Here is a 21,486-nt window from a genome sequence, read left to right on the forward strand (position 1 = left end):
TCCTATTAGTAACGATAGTCTCACCAACGTGCTAACCCACAGCAATTACGAACACTGAGTTCGAGCACCCTTGCAAATGTGGAAGGTGAGACTTGGATACCCCGTCTGTTAACTAAAGCTTAATCTTTCGTCACGGGTCAAGAGACAAATTATAGCACCTTTCCATTGAAATCATCGGACTCACAGAATCCCGCTTTGTAGAAGGTCAACTTTCAAAATTGCCACACTGAACAGTGTCACAGCACCGTCCTTTGCTGCACCTTGCACGCATCTTCATTTAAATTGTCAACTTCCTACATGTTTCCAATCACATGCCGTTTTACTTCTTAAGCTCACTTTTTAACATCCTTCACGGGACGCTAGTTTGCTTTCTTCTTGATTTTAGTATGGTTACATCTTTCCAATACCAATACAACAGTAATTCAACCTGGTGATGTTGATTCTATCCAACACGCTAACACGACACTAGTGCACATATCATTCTAACTGCTTAAGTTTACAGGATGTGGACCCTTATTGAACTAATTTATGTTCATATTGGTTTATGTTTATATCTCCCCTGATGAAGGGCTCACTTGGAGCCCGAAATGCATTGGGACCATTGAAAGAAATTCTATGTCAGGACCGGAGGCTCCGATTATGCTTCTCAATTTTCTTTACTGGAAATTCTCAGCAGCCAATCAGAAAATGAAACAAAAAATACATACTACAATTCCCATGAACCCTAGAGGGCGTCACATGGTAACCATAGAGTAGACGCCTATAAAAGGAGTATAAGAGAATAGCCCATCCTCTTTCTTTGCTGTTCCGCAGCCAGTTAAGTGCATTTCATTTCCTTAATTGAACTTTCTTATAATTGATTGCTTACCCGCTTTATGCGCTGTGATTATGCTCATTGGTGCATGTTGATGCTCCTTTGTTGTACTGTTCGCGCTGCGGCCGTTTGAAGTATTGGTATGCCTCTGTTGTTTTCTTTTCTCAGGTTTGGCTGAAGCGCTCATTCGCGCTTGGTTGCTAGCGTTCGGTTGCTGCCTTTGAACTACCTTTCAACCGGTGACACTCGTCTGGGTGCGAGCGCCACAGGTTTTCTTCCCTTTTGCCTGTCTCGTGCGTGCGGCGGCTGTCTGCAAACGCCACTTGGGCGCGTGGCTTGCCTCACGATTCGCGGGTGCTTTGTGCCCTCAGAAATTCTTTTGTGGAGCGGGAGCCGGGGAGCGAGGTCACACGAACACTGCTCACGTTGACCTCTATTACAACGAGGGTTTCGGCCGTTCCGCGCATGCGCGGCGGCCATATTTTGCATACCAGAGCTTTACACAGCTGATTGCCAGTATTTCTGATGCGCAGGAGCGGCGTTTTAAGCTCAAAACCCACAACCTTGTCAAGCCTCCCAGCGAAGCCCAGGTCCTGTTGTAGACTTTGGGCTGGATAATTGCGCATAGGCTCTTCCTAGAGTGGTGTTGTCGGGCAATCCCTCCCTTCACATTTTAATATTGCTGCACACTTGGTTGTCTCTCTTCCAGTGTTGCTTGGCTTGCCTGGGGTCCCTACCACTCCCCCCTATTTATCACTGCCTTTAATTTTACGTTTATTTGCACCATTGGCAGTGCTTAATTTCTCCTTTCCTCCTGTGGATATATTCTTGCACTTACCAGTGCATATCATGTCTGACCACTACTATGATGACGCTGATTATTTTGAGGAGGAACAGAGGGTTTTGGAGAATGAGCTTGTTGAGGCTCTGGATGTGGGTGTACAGCACTCTGTTAACAAAGCTATGATCAGGGCTAATGAATCCTTAAAGCGCCATCTATGCAATTATGCTGTACAGCAGGGCTGGGTCCCTGGCGCTAAGTCTCGTTCTACTACTTCTGGTGTTAAGGCGTCTAAGAATCCACATTCTTCAGACTTTGCTAAATTTGCACAGTCGTTGTCTTCTGACCATTCTTATGTCTCCACTAGCAAAGATACTTCTGGCAAATCGCCTCACAGAGATAATGATGATGATACCTCTTCCTCGGCTTCGACGTCTGAGTCCGAGGCTTCCCCTCCCCCTGCCAAGAAATAGAGCAAGGAGCGGTACGTTGACGGTCCTTCCCATCCCACTTCCATTATTCACCCTAATTCTACCTCTTAGCTACCATCTACTGAGGTTGCAGATTACGTTCAGTCCCACTTGAGACAACCCTTTGACAAAGACATCAGGGTGCGCTTGAGGTCCAAATGTACTCGTCCGGATTTGGCAGACAAGGTGGCGGATACTCCAGAAGTGGATCCTTCCATGCTTACATATTTAATAAAGTATACCAAGGACCCTAAGAAGGGTGTAGATCATGCATGGAGGTCCTGTCAGGACAAATTGCTCGATTTGACTGGTCCTCTCACTAAAATCTTGGATTTAGGTTTCAAAGCGAAGGTTACTCTGCAGATAATTAACCCTGATGACTTAATTGGTTGGGCTCAACGTGCAATTTGTCTATTGGTCAATGCCAACTGCGCAATGTCTAGTGAACGCCGCCGCTCTATCCTCCTGAAACTTGACCCGAAATTGGTGGAGTTGTCTTCCTCAGAGTCAGGTCCTTTGGCGCAGAGTCTTTTGTTTGGCCAACCATTCCTGAAGGAATTGAAAAAGTTTGGCCTCGATAAAGCGCAAGGTTCCTTGAAGCGGGCTTTTCGTCCTGTTTTTGGAAGGTCCAGACGACATCGGGGGCGAGGCGCGGTTACCAGCAAGGCACCCAGCGAGGATTTAACACTCAACGAGGGAAATATCAGGACTCTACTTCCTCCGCAAATTTCTACCCCACACGTGGTTCCCGAAATTATAACTAGAAAGGACGCTATGGTGGTCATTAGGGAGGCCAACGTGATGCCGCTGCTTCAGGTGAGCCTAATTCCTTTTTCAGAGGTTCAGTTGGGGGGCAGGCTGCAGTCTTTTCTCCACAAATGGCAAGAGATCTCGCAAAATGCGTGAATCCTAGAATCGGTTCAGGGATACAAAATCAAATTTCTTCACTCCCCAACTCAGACTCTTCCCCCGCGTCCGATGGCCTTTTCCCATCAGGATCAGGTCTTCATTTCAAGCGAAATTGAGTCTCTTCTGCAGAAAGGGGCCATAGTGCAGACGGTTCGCCATACTCAGGGCTTTTGTCAGCAAAGTCTTCCTGGTTCACAAGAAGGGGGGTGGATCCAGGCTTGTTTTAAATCTCAAGGAGTTCAATGGATGTGTTGTATATCGTCACTTCAAGATGGAGGGGATCCATCTTCTTCGCGATCTTCTTCAGGAAGGGGACTGGAAGGTCCGTCTGGACCTGAAAGATGCTTATCTGTCAGTGCCCATCTACAAATCTCATCGTCATTTTCTTCACTTCCAATGGCAAGGGACCTGGTACGAGTACATAGTCCTTCCGTCAGCACCTTGGTGCTTCACGAAACTTCTGAGGCCTGTCGTAGAGTTTCTTCCTACCAGAGGCGTTCGCCTCATCATTTATCTGGACGACATTCTCATCTTGGGTCAGTGCCCTCGTCTGGTATCGCGACATCTTGCCTGGACCGTAGACCTGTTGCAGAATATGGGATTTCTAGTCAATCCTCAGAAATCGGTATTGGTTCCCTCTCAAACTGTAGAGTTTCTGGGCTTTATGGTCAATTCCCTCTCTTGTCAACTTCTCCTGCCCCATCAGAAGATCAGATCGATCAAGAGAGAGTTGAGGTTGATTTTGAACAAGCAGACTGTGTCCTTGAGGTCTGTAGCCCGAGTCGTCGGGTTATTAGATTCTTCTATACAAGCGATCTCCCCGGGTCCCCTTCATTACCGAGCACTTCAACGGCTCAAGATACGCCATCTCCAGGAAGGCCTCCGGTATTCCAATCAGATTCCTCTCTCAGAGGAAGCGAGGTGGGAGATGTTGTGGTGGCTGGAACATATGGAGTCGTGGTCACACGCCGGAGGTAGTCATCGAATCCGTTGCCAGCCGGTGGGGTTGGGGAGCCCGATGCGGTCCACTGTCCACGGTAGGTCGTTGGTCTCAGGAGGAACTGTCTCTCCACATCAATTGCCTGTGATCACCAACGCTACCCAACACCACAATACTTACCATTAATCATAAATCACTAATAAGGCCTATAAACCAACGAGACAATTTCTGAGCGTCTGAATCATGTGACCTAATTAATCAGAACTATTCACAAACTATTTACAAATTTATATACAACTGCAGTTTACCTTTACTCACCATGGTATTAAGCATTGATCATTTTAATTAAGTCACTTAGGCAAATGGATCAACTAATGGTAACTAGACCATGAATAAACAAGACCAGCTTGTCATTTCAAAATCTAATTTATAACTTTTAATCATGAAAGAGCATTTTATTAAGAATCTTTATTTTATTAGCAATAAAAACAGCATTTATAAGGAAATATTTTATTAGACTGACATCTCCAAGGCAAATCAGTAAGCATGAATTATAGCAAAATAACAGTTTCCATTCCCTCAAACTATTTCCCTGACTATTCTTGCTCTCCACCTAAAGAAAAAAATCTAATTAAGTCTGCTGTCCTTACGTGAGCTAGAAGTCCGACAGCATGTCACGTCATCCAGGAATCGGAAAGCCAGAAGCGCCCTCCTGCCCATGAGGTCAGGTTTTATACCCTTCTATCTAGCTAAACTGTCTACATTTTATATTTCCACAAGCAAATCCAGACTTTTCATTGGCTGTCTTATGTCAGTCCACCTTAGGTCATCTTCATTTCAACACCAAAATCAAGCTTTTCTTAAGCCCCATTGTCCTTTGCTTTCGTGCCATTTGGCTTCCTCGAAAAAGAAACATTTCTCTCGAGTTACAGTTCAACTTCCTTGCCTTGGCAATCTTGCGGGTTTCCTGTCCTTGAGCCTTTCTCCAAGAGCACATTCAGCACGGTTAATAGTCTGCATTCTCTGTCAAAATCAACAACGTGGTAAAAGTTTCCACTTCTGTGCAAATACAAGGCTCCACTCCGGACAAGTTTCACGACCACAGCCATTTATTTGCAGGCCATAGGCCTCTCTCGGAAACTATTATTTAAACAAACACAAGACATCAATTAATTAAAGAATTGAGACCCATTCTGTTACCCACCCCCTTTGCTAATTATTAACCCATTAATTTATGTTACCTAACGGAGCGCACAAAGTAGCGTTTATATCTACCTTCTTCTTTTTGACCGCAAAGATTCTCCACAAGCTTTTGTCACAGAAAAGACATAACGTAAGCACATAAAATAAGCACATGCTATTAGTTAAACAGCCGCATTTAATACTGACAAAGACAAGAGACAAGGTTAATTTATTATTTTCTTCTTTCGCATATGCAACATAGAGCACATATGTTAATCCCACGTGTTTTCTGAATGAATGCATTTTAAAACTAGGTTGATTAATAATATCACATCATGCTTGTTAATACTGTTACATTTTTTATGGAAGTTTAACTTTGCGAGTTTGAACAAAATTTTATTTATCACCTCGCTTCATCAACTCCCTCATCTGGTGATTTTAAAATCACCAAACAACACCCAAAATTTAGAAAATTTTCAACCCTTGAACATGTTTTGGACTGTCTTGATATTAGCATTTCTAAACCTTTGATTCAGCTGTTTGCCTGGAACTCTCATATTGAGTCCTATGAAACTCTTCTAATTCTATTTCTTTTTCTTTTTCTTTTCTAAGCTTGTAAATTCTTTTCTTTTCCCTTAGATATTTCTTTCTTTTGTGTAACATGCAACTAATTTTCAACAAAATGATCACAATGACTATGACTATCAAAGGACACAGTATTTTACCTAAGATTGAACTACCAATCTCTAAAAACCAGTTTCTGATTGCTGCAAATCTTTTGCTCAAACGTTCTGAAAAATCTTCATCTTCTAAAGATACAACTTCAGCATGTAATTCTGTAATATTTCTGATATACATCTCAATATTTTGGCTTTTGTCAGGTATGTATGTACAGCAATGTTGGACATGTAAAATTCCACAAACTCCTCCTTCTTTAGCTAGCAGAATGTCTAAAGCAAGACGGTTCTGCATTACCATCGTTCTCATAGCAATAAGTTCTGTGTTTACTAATTGAAATCCACTAGCAGTATCAGTAGACAATCTATCAACAATTGTAGACATTTTTCTGATTTTAACTGCATTCAGGGTTATACCCACAAAAGGTATTACTGCACCAAATATGTCTCCCAAAATTTCTGAAAAGCTTTCCCTTTCAAATCTACTCAGATGATTACTAATTTCAAATGAACCCTTTACATTTCTATCTACATGAAAAATCTTTGGAAAAACGAATCCAATATAAAAGGTCCCATACCAGTGATCGGGAAGATTGTAATAGGCTTTGTTCCCACATACGAAATAAATTCCAGGAAAAATTGGATCTTTACCTCCCTTAAATCCCCAACCCCCTAGGATTTGATAAGTATCTTCACATTGACTAGCACTTAAAAGTAATTATCAAACAGAGTATTATCTCTTCTAATACAAAGCTTTCCACTAACAGGTTTGTCTATATGAATTGCGACATTCTCATTTCATCCATTGAGCTTTTCATCCTCAATCTGCCAAAACTTAGATTTGGTTTGTTTCAGCATCTCATTCTGCTTATAAATTGTCCTTCTTTCTTCAACCAAATTCAAAAATGATTTTTCTTCCGACCTCAATTTACATGTTAAATTATTTCTAAAAGCATACTCATAAGTAAGTTCATTAGTTACTATGAAGAATTCACTCATCTGTTTAGCATGTTTATGTTTATTCAAGCTATTATCAACTTTTAAATTTGCAAATATTTCATCGGAATTCGAGTAGTAGTACTCCAAACGACCTGTCTGATAAAACAAACTAGATATTACGCTACAAGTGATGCCATAAGTAAGAGGAAGCATATTATAGGTCACCCCTTCAGAGACAGAAGCGGGTAACTTCTCACAAATGTAACAGTCTTTCACATCCATTACCTTAACAAATTCAGATAAAAGTCTTGAAAAGGTATTACTAGAGAAATCTCCAACAGATCTGTCCTGGTGAATCTCTGGTTTATGCTCAATGATTTTATTAGTCTTGCCTACTATATCATGGTTATCTTGTTTAACCACAACTTTACTAGTCATGTTAGTTTTATACTCTTCCTTATCAATTCCAAAAGGAAAAATACCAGCTAAAATCAACCAAACCAAAATTATTAGGATTACACATATAGAAGACATTTTACAACATCTCCTAATAATAGAACATCTCAAATTATTATTAGTAGAAGGTATCTTCACTTTGAAACAAGAGCCTTTCAAAATAAAAACAAAATTTTTTTTTTTTTAATTACTAAATATACACCTCTCTTTTTTTTAAAGAAAAATCCCTATTTTCTAACAGCATTTTTACTTCGACCTTATGTCTTACATTGATGTGTTTTCCCAGCTAACACAATTTCTTCGACCTTGTGTCACCTAACACAATTTCTTCAACCTTGTGTCAGAACAAAATCAATCATTATCACTTGTATCATCTAAATCTTCTTGACTACTGCTATTCACCTCAACTACTGGTGGGATAATAATATAAGTCCATTCAGGCGACTTATATTTTTGATTAGGTTTTATTACTCTCTTTGCTCTATAACTAATCACTTCTATATTCTTTCCTGCTTGATTTCTCTTATCTGAGTCTCCACCCTTTTGACTTGAGATCTCATTAACTTGCTCTTTTGATCTGTTCACTAATTTGAATTTTAGACTCTCATTTTCATTTGGCCAATTATCTCCCTTTCTAAATAATTTCTTCTTTGGTTCAGTCAGATTACACTCTGCTCTCCAAGCTCTTTTCCTTGAACTTTTCACTTCGGATTCATCATCACTTTCGTCTGATTCACTAGATACAAGTATTTCTTTACTCGGCAGCTTCACTCTGTTAGGAACATCATCCTTATAACTGGTACTCGGAATTTCGTCTTCTTCTTCTTCTTCAATTACTCCAACTTCCCAGATTCAGAATTTTCGTTCCTTCTTCCAGAGCTTCCAATCTGCTTTTCAATACTCTCCTGATCTTGAATCACTTCTTTTACAGCTTCTTTTTCTGCTTCTTGATCTAGCAGATCTTCATCATCTTCAGAGTCTTGTATCACAATCTTTTCATTTTCTTCATTCAATGCCTCATTCGCATTTGAATCTTCCAGATGTCGACTTTCTTGTCGATCTTCAGAATCTGGATTTCTTTCAGGTTCTTCTTCAGAATCTGAATCAGCTGTAGTGTCACCTTCGTCAGGATTTTCAGGAGTTGGCACACGTATGGTGTGACTAGCATGAATCCATCTCTTCAAACCTCTACACTTTACTGCATTTGTTGTCACAAGTATCACCTGTCTTGCCTTCTGCCACCTGGGTACTAGGCAATTTCATCTTCGGTGAACTTTTGTTTTCACCCAGTCTCCTGGTAACAGATCATGAGCTTGTTCCTTCTCCTTTGTTATCACTTCAGTTCCCACCTGATGGAACACAGAAGTCACCACGTCAGATAGATTCTTGCATTACTCCAATATGACGCTATCATTAATGCTCATTAGTTTACCAACTGGAACAAATGCTTGTCTCATAACTCTGCCCCTGACAATTTCGTGCGGACTCAAACCTGTTTTTCTATCTGGAGTGCTTCTCAAAGACATTAAAACAAGTGGAAGTGCATCTGTCCACTTCATTCCTGTAGCTAAACACATTTTGGCTATTCTATTTTTGATTGTGCCATTCACTTCCTCGACAACACGTGATGCCTCTGGTCTATACGCACAGTGTAGCTTCTGCTTTATGTTTAGTGCTTCACAAATCAATTTTAGCAATCTGTTTTCAAAATGTGTGGCACGATCAGTCTCGACCGTCACCGGAAATCCATACCTCGGTATGATTTCTCTCAAAAGCAACTTTGCCACAGTAACTGAATCATTGTGACGTGTCGGGAATGCGTCCACCCATCTCGAAAACAGACAGATTATCACTAAGACATATCTCAACTTGTTATGAGGTGGCATGTCAATGAAATCCATTTGTAATCTGGTAAAAGGACCACCCTCCTGTCCTATGGTTCCCTTGCTCACAACTGTTTTTCTATTTGGATTGATCTGCTGGCAGATCAAGCATCTCTGACAAAAAGATTCTGCAATTAGTCTGAACTTTGGATTGTACCATGTCTGCCTAAACAATCTGATCATTGAATTTCTTCCAATATGTCCTGGACCATGATACATTCGAGCCATGTCAGCTATCATGCTATCTGGCATAACTGGTCTGTCATCTTTGTAAACCTAAATTTTATCTTCTTCTCTCTGTCTGCAACCTGCTTTTAACCAAGTGTCTTTCTCCTCATCACTTGCCTCATCTTGTAAATCTTTTACTCCTTGCCATGTCTCAACTACAGATGTTAGCATAAGTGAGTTCAAAACATGTTCATTGTCTTTTTCCCGATTAATGGACATATTATTCTTTGCACAAAATTTCGCAATCTCATCAGCATATGCATTTCCTTTTGTCATGTAATCATCACCTTTCTTGTGAGCTGTGCATTTTACAACAGCAATTTTCTCTGGTAACTGAATACCATTGATCAGCCTCTTAATCAATTTTGCATTCCATATAGGAGTTCCTGCAGAAGTTAAATAACCTCTTTGAGACCAAAGCTGGCCATAGTCATGGACTACGCCACACCCATACTGACTATCAGTCACTATGGTAACTTTTAACTCCTTTCCTTTTTCACATGCACGAATCAAAGCAATCAATTCAGCTACTTGAGCTGAACAAATTCCTTTGAGACAGGAGGCTTCAATTACATCTGCAACTGTGCAGACAGAATATGCTGCACTCAGAACACCTTCATCTGTTCTTAAGCATGAACCATCAACAAATAAAACATAATCTGATTCAGCTAATGGGACATCTTTTATGTCCTGCCTGGGTTTAGTGCAATTTTCTAATACATCCAAGCATTCATGATCAATATCATTTTCATTCCTGATTTCTGTCACAGTTCCATCAGGAAATAATGTGGAAGGATTTAAATTCACACATCTTGCAATTGATACATTATCTGACCTAAGGATAACCTTTTCATATTTTGTTAACCTGTTACTAGTCAAATGCTGTGTTTTGCTTCTAGTGAGGAGAATTTCAAATGAATGGGGTACATATACTTTTACAGGGAATCCCATTATTATCCCTTCACTTTGTTCTAAACGTACACTTGTTGCAGCCACTGCTTTTAAGCAACCTGGTAATGCTTTTGCAACAGGATCAAGAACAGCTGAGAAATATGCTATTGGCTTTCTCAGTCTTCCATGTCTCTGAATCAGAACTGATAATGCACAACCTTCTCTCTCACTGCAATACAGCTCAAATTCCTTTTCGTAGTCTGGCATTCCCAATGCTGGTGCTTCACACAAACTTTTCTTCAACAGCTCAAAAGCTTCTAACTCAGTACCTGTTAGGGTAATCGGGTCTTTTCTGTCTGCTTTTGTCAATATCTGCAGTGGTTTTGCAATTACTGAAAATCCACTAATCCACTGACGACAATAACCTACCATTCCAAGAAAAATTCTGACCTGTCTCTGTGTTTTTGGAGGTTGCATTGCCTGAATTATTTTAATTCTCTCAGTTGTCACTTGCCTAATTCCCTTTGCAATTCTGTGACCAAGGTATTTCACTTCTTGTTTGAAAAACTGTAATTTTGCAGGAGACACTTTATGTCCCTCATCTGCCAAATGATTCAAAAGAATAATGGCATCTGTCACACAGTTATCTCGTGTTTTTGCAGCTACAAGGAGATCATCAATATACTGCACTAACATTGATTTTCCAGATAAATCTAGATTTTCCAAGGATTTCTTTAGCAACTGGTTAAAAATAGATGGACTCTCAGAATACCCTTGAGGGATATGACACCATGCTAGGATACGGTCTTGGAACCTGAATGCAAAAGTTTGTTGGCTTTCTGGATGCAATGGAACAGTAAATAATGCATTACAAAGATCTATAACTGTATACCATTCTGCATCATGCGGAATCTGATAAAGAATTACCGCTGGGTTTGGCACAACAGGACAACATGGAACAACTATTTTATTAACCTTTCTCAGGTCTTGAACAATCCTGAAAGTTCCATTTGGCTTTTTGATTCCCATAATCGGTGAATTACATGGACTGCTCTCAATTTCTTTTAGAACACCTTATTTTATGAATTTGTCAATTACAGGAATGACACCTTCAATAACTTCTGCTTTCATTTTATACTGAGGAATGTTTGGATAATCTACTCCTTGTTTTACCGTTATTTTAACTGGATCCACATTTTTCATTAGACCCATTTCACTTCCAGAGAGATCCCAAATTTCAGCATTAACTGTCTCTTTTAATTCTTCAGGCAGATAATTTTTTATCAAATACAGGGAATAATTTACTTTCTTCTGCTTCAACCATTAACATTGTTAATTTATAAAGCCCATCTTCTTCTAGAGTTTGAAGCTCAATACCATCCGGTGAGCAATATATTTTACAGTTCATCTTACAAAGGATGTCCCTTCCTAACAAGTTTACAGGACTGCTGTCACAAACTACAAATCTGTGCTTGTCCTTAAATTTACCAATTTCAACTTCAACTGGTTCAGTTAGATCGGTTTTAATTTGCTGATTAGCTACACCTACTACTTGAATCTTTTCACCCGAGAGAGGGAGGTTTTCTATTTCCACTGATCTAACAGTAGAACGGGTAGCACCAGTGTCCACAAGAAAAGTGATTTCTACATCATTCACTTTACCATTTACGAATGGACCAGCCTGATCTACCTCAAGAGTGGCTCCAAGTACACACTCTTCCTCCTCTCTCAGGCACTGTCATAAGTAATCCTCAGAATCACAACCTCCATTTTCTATTAACCAACACTGTTGAGAAACATTTGACACATTCACTCTTGGCGATCTGTTTACCTGTTCACCTCCGCAGAATCCTGTTTCTGTATTGTATCTCTGCACATTTACACAGTTTGGAAGTGGCGGTTTTGGAATCTGACTTTGCTGATTCACTACCTGTCGCTGTAGCTGTTGCTGCAGATTTATCTCATTCTGCATCTGTGGATTTAATGATGCATTTTTAAAATTTCTGGGCGGATTCTTACATTCGCGCTTCCAGTGTCCAATTTCACCGCAATTAAAACATGGGAGTTTTTGCTTTAATTCTTCAATATTTCCCATCAATCTTGGCTTATTAAAATTACCTTTAAATTTCCCTTGATTCTGATTAACTTTTCTATTTTCCAGAGTTGCTATTTGCTGTTCAGCCACTTTCACCTGTGCCCACATAGCTTTTTCTTTTAGCTTCTTTTGTTTAGCATCCAATTCATCATTACAATATTTTGCTTTTCTCAAAATGTCATCTACTGAGAGTGATTGCCAGCCAACTATTCCTGATCTTATCATTTCACCAATTTCAGGTCTTAAGCCATAAACAAATCTGTATATGAAATGGCTCATATCCTTTTCACTCAATTTTTCATAACCACTGTATTGTTTAAATACCAGCAGTAATCTTTCATAAAATGAATGCACTGATTCTTTTGGTTCTTGATTTGTTCTATGTATTTTAACCCAATCTACTTCTTTCGGGGGAATCTTATTTTTCAACCACACAATCACATTTTTATACAGATTCATAACATCTGATGAAGGAGCACCTGTTACCTTATCACGAGCAGGTTCTTCTTTTGGCCAATCTATAGAAATTTTACATTCTGTCCATAGATCTGATGGGACTACTATGTCAAAGAATCCATCAAGATCAATCCACAGAACTTTTGAAACTTTCACAAATCTGTCTACTTGTCGATACCGTTCCACAGGTTTTTCTCTTAACCGGGGAAAATCATTTGTATACAGTAAAATGTCCTGTCTGGTCCAAGGAACATGCACATGCCCTCCTCCTGGTATTTCTCTCATTGGAAACTCATTTACTACTTCTCCTCTTTCTCTTTTTTCTTCCTCTCTTTTCTTTGTCCATTTTACTCTCCATTTACTTAATTCACCCAATCATGTTAGAAACACAATTAAATCTTTTATATGAATAATTCTTCCTGTGGTATTCATGTTTTCAATGTCTTTTTCAGAGAAGTCCACTCTATAATGTTTCTGCACATTTTTCTGTCTACTTAAATCTACTTCTAATTCAGAAGCCATTTCCTCTAATTGATCATATTTAGTTTTTGTTTTCCATTGAATGCTTTTACAAATAAATAATAATTCATCATCCTGATATGCCTTCAAACTTTCAGTTCCAATTGTTCCAATTATTAATTCCTCCAAATCCGCCTTCAATTTTGCAACATCAAGCAATTTAATTTCTGGGGTTTGTGGGATGTGCGTTAAATCTATTTTATTCATGTTCTTTTCTGGAGTTACAGGATCAGATTCTGCACCAAATGCGGTTTTACATGGCGAACCTTGATTAAAAGTTAAATCAGGCATCATTGTTTTTTCTCGGTGAATTTCAGATAAATCTGAATAAAATTTTTCACCCACTTTCTGAATTTCTGCATTTAATGGAACAGTCAAAGCTGAATGTCTAACTTCCCTTTGATCAAATACTGGAAGAACAGGCCCAATTGTTACTGGTACTGTTACTGCTTCCATACTTTTAGTTAACTGCTGTATTAATTCATCTTTTGTACGGAAATATTCTGAGGTATTTGGTAATTCCTCACATCTTTCTGTTCTCATTACATTTCTTGGAGTTTCATTTCTCTGAACTGGGGTTTCAGCATAATTTCTATTTTCCCCTAATATACTAGAATTAGATCTTGTTTCTATTCTTTCAGGAGTTTTTTCACTACTCCGATTTAATCTGGGTGATACCTCATCAATAATTTCTCTTGGAGGAGCACTTGGGGAAATTCTTTGTGGAACCATTGGGGAAGACCATGAACAAGCTGGTTGATAAGGTGGCGGTTTTGGTTTTGTGATATAAATTTCTTCTAAAACTGCATCTTCTAAATCACTTTCTTCTCCAATATTATTTTTCTTTTGAGCACCCTTTTGATCAGTTACCTCACCAAATCTTGCTGGATATAAACCATCACACATGTCTCCACGTCTCCATTGACGCATTCTATCCTGATGTGTTTTTCTATTTAAATCTAGTCCTCCAAACCTTGATACTCCTCTACTTTCTCGTTGTAATTCAAACATTTCATCCTCCCATTCAACTAGAGCTTCAAATTGAGTAGGTCTAGGTCTTGGTACAAGAGCCATAATTTTTTCTCTTAAGTTTTTCAAAACCTTAATGTTAAATGATCCATCTTCCTGCCATGCTAATACACCATAATTTTTGGTATATTCCATCCAATTCTCAATCCAAAGACAAGTATGATAACCATATTCACCTAACATATAAGCTGCAGGTGTTTTGTACTTATGAATTAACCTTCCACCTCGCGTTTCAATTTTCTTGTCAGGTTTAAGTTTGTTTTTCAATTTCTGAAACCATGAAAGCTTCTTTTTCTCTTTCATGTAATAATAATCCATACTTTAAAACTGTTTCCCTTGCTTCAGTAAAGATCATAACAAGGAAGTTGGTATTCCGCCGCACCAACCAATCCGCGCGCGGAACTCACTAACAAGCCAATCACTTTAAGCTACGTCACCTCCTTGCTCAACCAATAGAATTACTGCTTTCAGGATGAACGAATCTGTTGTCAGCTCGTCTTGGTCACATGAACCAATCAGTGCGCCTTCTGTGACGTATGTTAGCCAATCACAGCGCGGACCCTGTGACGTACACTACCGCTGCAGCTTCTCTGTCTCTCGCACCTTGAACTAACCCCTCCTTTACAAAATATTTTCTCAGCGTCATATTTTACAAATTTTTCAATGAAATTCAGTTAGTAACTCCACAAAAACAAACCATTTGTCTGTTTCACTAAAATAAAGTAATAGCTTTTACAGTCACTCAAGTATTCTTTTGCGTGAAATAGACGACGCTTGTGACAATTCAAAGTTTCACTTGATCGTATATTACAAAATCATTTACGCACATTCAAACGGAAAAATCCCTAACCATACAAACATGAATCTAAGTAGGACTTTAACCCACGTTAGAAATCCTCACTTGCCACTAAGATAGACAACACTTTCTTACCCTTCACTCAAGCTTAGATAAATTCTACTACTCTTTTCACCGTGAGTTTTAAAACAGGACAAGTGTCCCTATACTCGAAAGCTACGATTTCATAGACAATCCTCACCTTGCACACTTAAAATCCCTATACTTGTGCTGTACGTCCACAACACTAGTGATACAAAAAAATACCACTATTTTGAAACAGAACAAATGCACTGTGCAACTTCACCTGTTACACTACACTTTAGCCGGCATACCAGGAATTTTCTCACTGCTGGAAAAAACCTTTCGACAACTACATATAACAACCAAACAAACTTAACATGTTTTAGTCATGTATCCTATGTAATTACCATGTAGCATGTCAGTTACCATAGTAACCGTAACTCTGCTACCAAGGAATTGATCCAGCGCCCCTAATGCAAAACTGTCTGACCAACGCTACCCAACACCACAATACTTACCATTAATCATAAATCACTAATAAGGCCCATAAACCAACGAGACAATTTCTGAGCGTCTGAATCATGTGACCTAATTAATCAGAACTATTCACAAACTATTTACAAATTTAGATACAACTGCAGTTTACCTTTACTTACCATGGTTTTAAGCATTGATCATTTTAATTAAGTCACTTAGGCAAATGGATCAACTAATGGTAACTAGACCATGAATAAACAAGACCAGCTTGTCATTTCAAAATCTAATTTTATTATAACTTGTATTCAAGAAAGAGCATTTTATTAAGAATCTTTATTTTATTAGCAATAAAACAGCATTTATAAGGAAATATTTTATTAGACTGACATCTCCAAGGCAAATCAGTAAGCATGAATTATAGCAAAATAACAGTTTCCATTCCCTCAAACTATTTCCCTGACTATTCTTGCTCTCCACCTAAAGGAAAAAATCAAATTAAGTCTGCTGTCCTTACGTGAGTTGGAAGTCCGAAAGCATGTCACGTCATCCAGGAATCGGAAAGCGAGAAGCGCCCTCCTGCCCATGAGGTCAGGTTTTATACCCTTCTATCTAGCTAAACTGTCTACATTTTATATTTCCCCAAGCAAATCCAGGCTTTTCATTGGCTGTCTCATGTCAGTCCACCTTAGTTCATCTTCAATTCAACACCAAAATCAGGCTTTTCTTAAGCCCCATTGTCCTTTGCTTTCGTGTCATTTGGCTTCCTCGAAAAAGAAACATTTCTCTTGAGTTACAGTTCAACTTCCTTGCCTTGGCAATCTTGCCGGCTTCCTGTCCTTGAGCCTTTCTCCAAGAGCACATTCAGCACGGTTAATAGTCTGCATTTTCTGTCAAAATCAACAACGTGGTAAAAGTTTCCACTTGCACTGTGCAAATACAAGGCTCCACTCCGGACAAGTTCAGTGACCACAGCCATTTATTTGCAGGCCTTAGGCCTCTCTCGGAAACTATTATTTAAACAAACACAAGACATCAATTAATTAAAGAATTGAGACCCATTCTGTTACCCACCCCTTTTGCTAATTATTAACCCATTAATTTATGTTACCTAGCTGAGCACACAAAGCAGCGTTTATATCTACCTTCTTCTTTTTGACCGCAAAGATTCTCCACGAGCTTTTGTCACAGAAAAGACATAACGTAAGCACATAAAATAAGCACATGCTATTAGTTAGACAGCCGCATTTAATACTGACAAAGACAATAGACAAGGTTAATTTATTATGTTCTTCTTTCGCATATGCAACATAGAGCACATATGTTAATCCCACGTGTTTTCTGAATTAATGCATTTTAAAACTGGGTTGATTAATAAAATCACATCATGCTTGTTAATACTGTTACATTTTTTATGGAAGTTTAACTTTGCGAGTTTGAACAAAATTTTATTCATCACCCCCCTTCATCACCTGGAACTCCTAGCAGGGTCAATTGCAATTCGAAGCCTCTCTCCCCATCAGACTAGTTGTTGCATCCTTTTCCGCATGGACAACGTGTCTGCGGTTCGTTATGTCAACAAGTTGGGCGGGACACGATCCCGGCTTCTAGCAGAAATTGCGAAGGACTTCTGGCACTTTTGCCTTCAGAACAAATTGTTTGTAGTGGTGGAGTACCTTCCAGGGTGCAGCAACCAGGTTGCCGATTGGCATTCCCGACATCTTCGGGACTTCAGCGATTGGCGGCTTCACCCTCGAGTGTTCTGTTGGTTGACCAAATTGTGGGGTCCTTGCCGGATCGACCTGTTTGCCTCCAGACTCAACACACAGATTATGGTGTTCTTCAGCTGGTGTCCAGGTCTGGAGGCCTTAGCCACGGATGCTTTCCTGCAGGTGTGGCCTCAGGCTCCGGCTCTTTGTTATGCGTTCCCTCCGTTTGCCATGATTCCGAGGGTCCAGGCTTGGACCAAATGTTATCAGACGGAAATGATTCTGATCACTCCTCTTTGGAGGGCTCAAGCATGGTTCCCGGTGCTTCTGGAAATGTTGTGTGCGATTCCAATCCTTTTTCCCCAACGGTGGAATCTATTGTTGGACCCTCTCCAGTCTCCCCATCCGTTGATCACATAGGGTCAACTCATGCTAGTCGCCTGGCGAATTTCGGGGATCGCTGGAAAGTCCCAGGTCTTTCGAGAGACGCTACCAGATTTATCAACGAAGCTTGGTCGCCCAACACCCACAAACGTTATGCCACACCAAGGAAACGTTGGTGTGATTGGTGCTCTCAACGGGAAGTGGATCCCACTTCAGCAGATGTCTCTTTAGTAGTAAACTTCCTAGAATCCTTAGCCGCTTCTGGCCTTGCCTATCGCACTGTCAACAATTTCAGGTCAGCCATCTCGGCAGGTCACGTGCCCGTTGACGGCAAACATCTGGGTGAACACCCGTTGTTTTGCAAATTACTTAGGGGTATCCGGTTGGTTAAACCTCAATGTTCTAAATATTCAGAACTTTGGGATGTCTCCCGTGTCTTACGTCTCTACGATTCCTGGCTGGTTAATCAATCTTTATCTTGTAAGCAACTCTCTGCCAAACTTGCTATGTTGCTTTGTCTTGTCTCCTGTAAACGCGTTTCTGATGTTCGCGCTCTTTATCTGGCGGGTCGCAGATTTACCCCAGAAGGTGTTACTTTTTTGATCACAAAACGCACTAAATGTAATGTTTCTTACCCTGCGTTTTCTGACAACCCCAAACTCTGTGTGGTTCAATGTATCCGGGATTACGAGGTGAGTAATGCAGGTGTACGTCAAGATTTGACAGGTCAATTGTTGATTGCTTTGCAGAAGCCTTTTCACCCAGTGACTCCAGCTACGTTAGCAAGATGGGTACGCTGGCTTATGGGCGAAGCAGGTATTGATGTTTCCAGATTTGGTGCTCATTCTGCTCGTGGTGCTATGGCATCCAAAGCTTTTTCTCTAGGAGTCAGTTTAGTGGACATTATGAAAACTGCTGATTGGTCCTCTGACTCTACATTTAAAATGTTTTATTTCAAATCTATTGTGAATGTTGCATCTGTTGTGGTGGCTCAGCTTTGAACAAGCATAATCAGAGCCTCCGGTCCTGACATAGAATTAAAAATTTGCGAACATTCGTGACAAGAATTTTCAATTCTATTAAGGACACGGAGGCGAGGATTATCCCACCCATAATTCAGTACTGTAATGTCTGATTTGATGTATTTATACTGCAATGTACATGTTTATACTCTTGTTTACCCTTCCCTTGTGATGTACCTCCTTTTGGAGATCTGGTATTACGGCTTTGCCTTTCATTTTCAGGTTCTGACTTCAAGTAGGATGGGGTGTTCTTCGCCTTTGCAGAGACTCTTCGGTAATTCATGCTGGATGCTGTTTCTTCACATTCACTTCGAGTTATGCGCTTGCCTGCCAGCCGGTGGATTTCCTTCTGATGGATGAATTGTATTTCCTATGGTTCCAGATATTGAACTGTTTCTTATTGTTTGGACGTACCTGTTATTCTACACAAAGAAAGAGGATGGGCTATTCTCTTATACTCCTTTTATAGGGGTCTACTCTATGGTTACCATGTGACGCCTTCTAGGGTTCATGGGTATTGTAGCATGTATTTTTTGTTTCTTTTTCTGATTGGCTGCTGAGAATTTTCAGTAAAGAAAATTGAAAAGCATAATCCTCGCCTCTGTGTCCTTAATAGAATTGAAAATTCTTGTCACAAATGTTCGCAAATTTTTTAATAGTTTCTCAAACAATAAGGATGACACTTCAATGTTGAATGGAGTTAAGAACTCTTTATTGCATGAATAAATAATTGGTTGAATGCCATTTACAACGTTCTAATGACTCACATATACTTGGACAGAATGTGAATATCGCGCATGAGATCCACTGTAACCGTGCCCAGAGGGATGTTCCCTAACTATAGAGAACACATTTTATGCAGTTATTTCTCAACACTCTAAAGGTCATAGAGTGATACCTCCGTGGCACGCCACAACCTTCTCAGCATCTAACAACCCACCTGTGCTTGTTCAAACTCCTTACTGAATCTACATTAATACCAAAGGGGCACTGAAATGTACAAAAAGAGCAGGGAGGACCTCGCTGGATTATCCAGCCCCCCCACCCCCAATGCACGCAACCTGCGCCAAAATGCCCCTACACAGTTGCGATATCCTTGATGGTGCCCTGTGCGCTATCACCCCTGAGACATGACGCAATAGTCACCACTTCATTTGGAGGCACATTAACATACAGGGTATCCTTTTCTTTGGAGTCCTGGGCCCAGCATATTGACGCAGTCACGGATGGCTGCCATTAAACCTCCACCTGCCCGAGAACACTGTGCTTCTGGTTCTGTTCATGTGTTGTCTACAAAATGTATGGGAATACACTGTTAGCTGGGGAATTCAGGGTGGGAGGGGCTATTGGGGCTGGCAGAGAGAGATTTGCCAGGTTTTTGTTCCGACAAGCGTGTCACAATATGCCTACACACCAGGTCTAGATGAAATTGCTGGACACTTTTAGCAATCTACACAAAGGAACTCGGTATGGTTAAGATTGAAATATTAACATGGAATATCTAAGGTCTTGGAAACCCAAAATAGAAGCACCAGATTTTGACATACATGGACGGACATAACATTGAGATAGGGGTCCTATAGCAAACCCCTCTTGGACCCTCTAACCCTGTGACGTTTGCGCACTCCTGGGGACACAGGGGCATATTATCAAGGGGCTTTATCTCCGCTTTTTTGGCTTTAAAAGCCAAGAAAGCGGAGATAAAATTATCTCCCTATTACCTAGCTGTCGCTAACACCAGTTAGCGACAGCTAGTAGGAGATAGCGACCATCTTGGGCTCCGCTTTGCATGTCAGTGATATTTATCACTAATGACATGCAAAGTGGGCGTGCCAAGATGTAAGCGACTGGAAACAGTCGCTAACATCGCTATCTCCTATTACCAACTTTTGGAGCTATTCGCGCTAAGCGCGAATATCTCCAAAAGCTAACACCTGCCCCTGAGCAGTTCTTAGCCATGTTATCCAATGGTAGGTGGATAACATGGCAAAGAGCATTAGCTCGGTAATGCATGAATATCGCTGACTTTTCAGCGATATTCATGCATTTCGGCCGATTTTTATCGCTTAGGAGATAAACCTTGATAATATCAAGGCTCCTAAGTGATAAAAATCGCTGCAGCTCGGCGATAAAAATATCGCCGCTAAACCAACATAGCGATAATTAATGCTAGTTGTTGGTAATATGCCCCTTTGTTTCATTGTGTTACAGATATGTTCAAGCACTAATAACGGCCCAGAACCCAGAAAGTGAATCTATTTCATAAAATGGCGTGGGTGCAATAAAACCGTGAGCTGAACCTATACGGGTCTCTAAAAATGTATAATGGAATGGCTGGACAAGTCTTAAAACACAGCCTGCTGCGGTCACATTCTGTTCCTCTGATTGTTTTCTATATATTTTATTATTGGCCTGTGCGCCTTTCCCTGCATAAAAGTGGGTTCTATTTCCCTTAACAAGGATGATCTGTTTGCGCAGCATTTATTCACACAATTTCAGACTTATCAGGCTTGACCACGGCAGCTCCTCTCATAACAGGAATTACCACTGCCACACACTGATCAGGGAATCCCCAATGTATTCCAATGAGAGGGCAGGCCAACCTTACAAATGTAACACAGACTGAGCAAGCACTTTACACTGGGCCACAGTGCTAAAATGCCCAGAAGCCTAAAACCACTACCAACATGACAGAGCTTAAGGCAAAAAGTTCCGAAAAGGGCCAAGTCCAACAGTAACATTTTGGCATTCTTGAACCTCACTAACTTT

Source organism: Lissotriton helveticus, chromosome 6 (genome assembly GCF_964261635.1).
Source record: "Lissotriton helveticus chromosome 6, aLisHel1.1, whole genome shotgun sequence".
In the NCBI taxonomy this organism is placed as follows: Eukaryota; Metazoa; Chordata; class Amphibia; order Caudata; family Salamandridae; genus Lissotriton; species Lissotriton helveticus.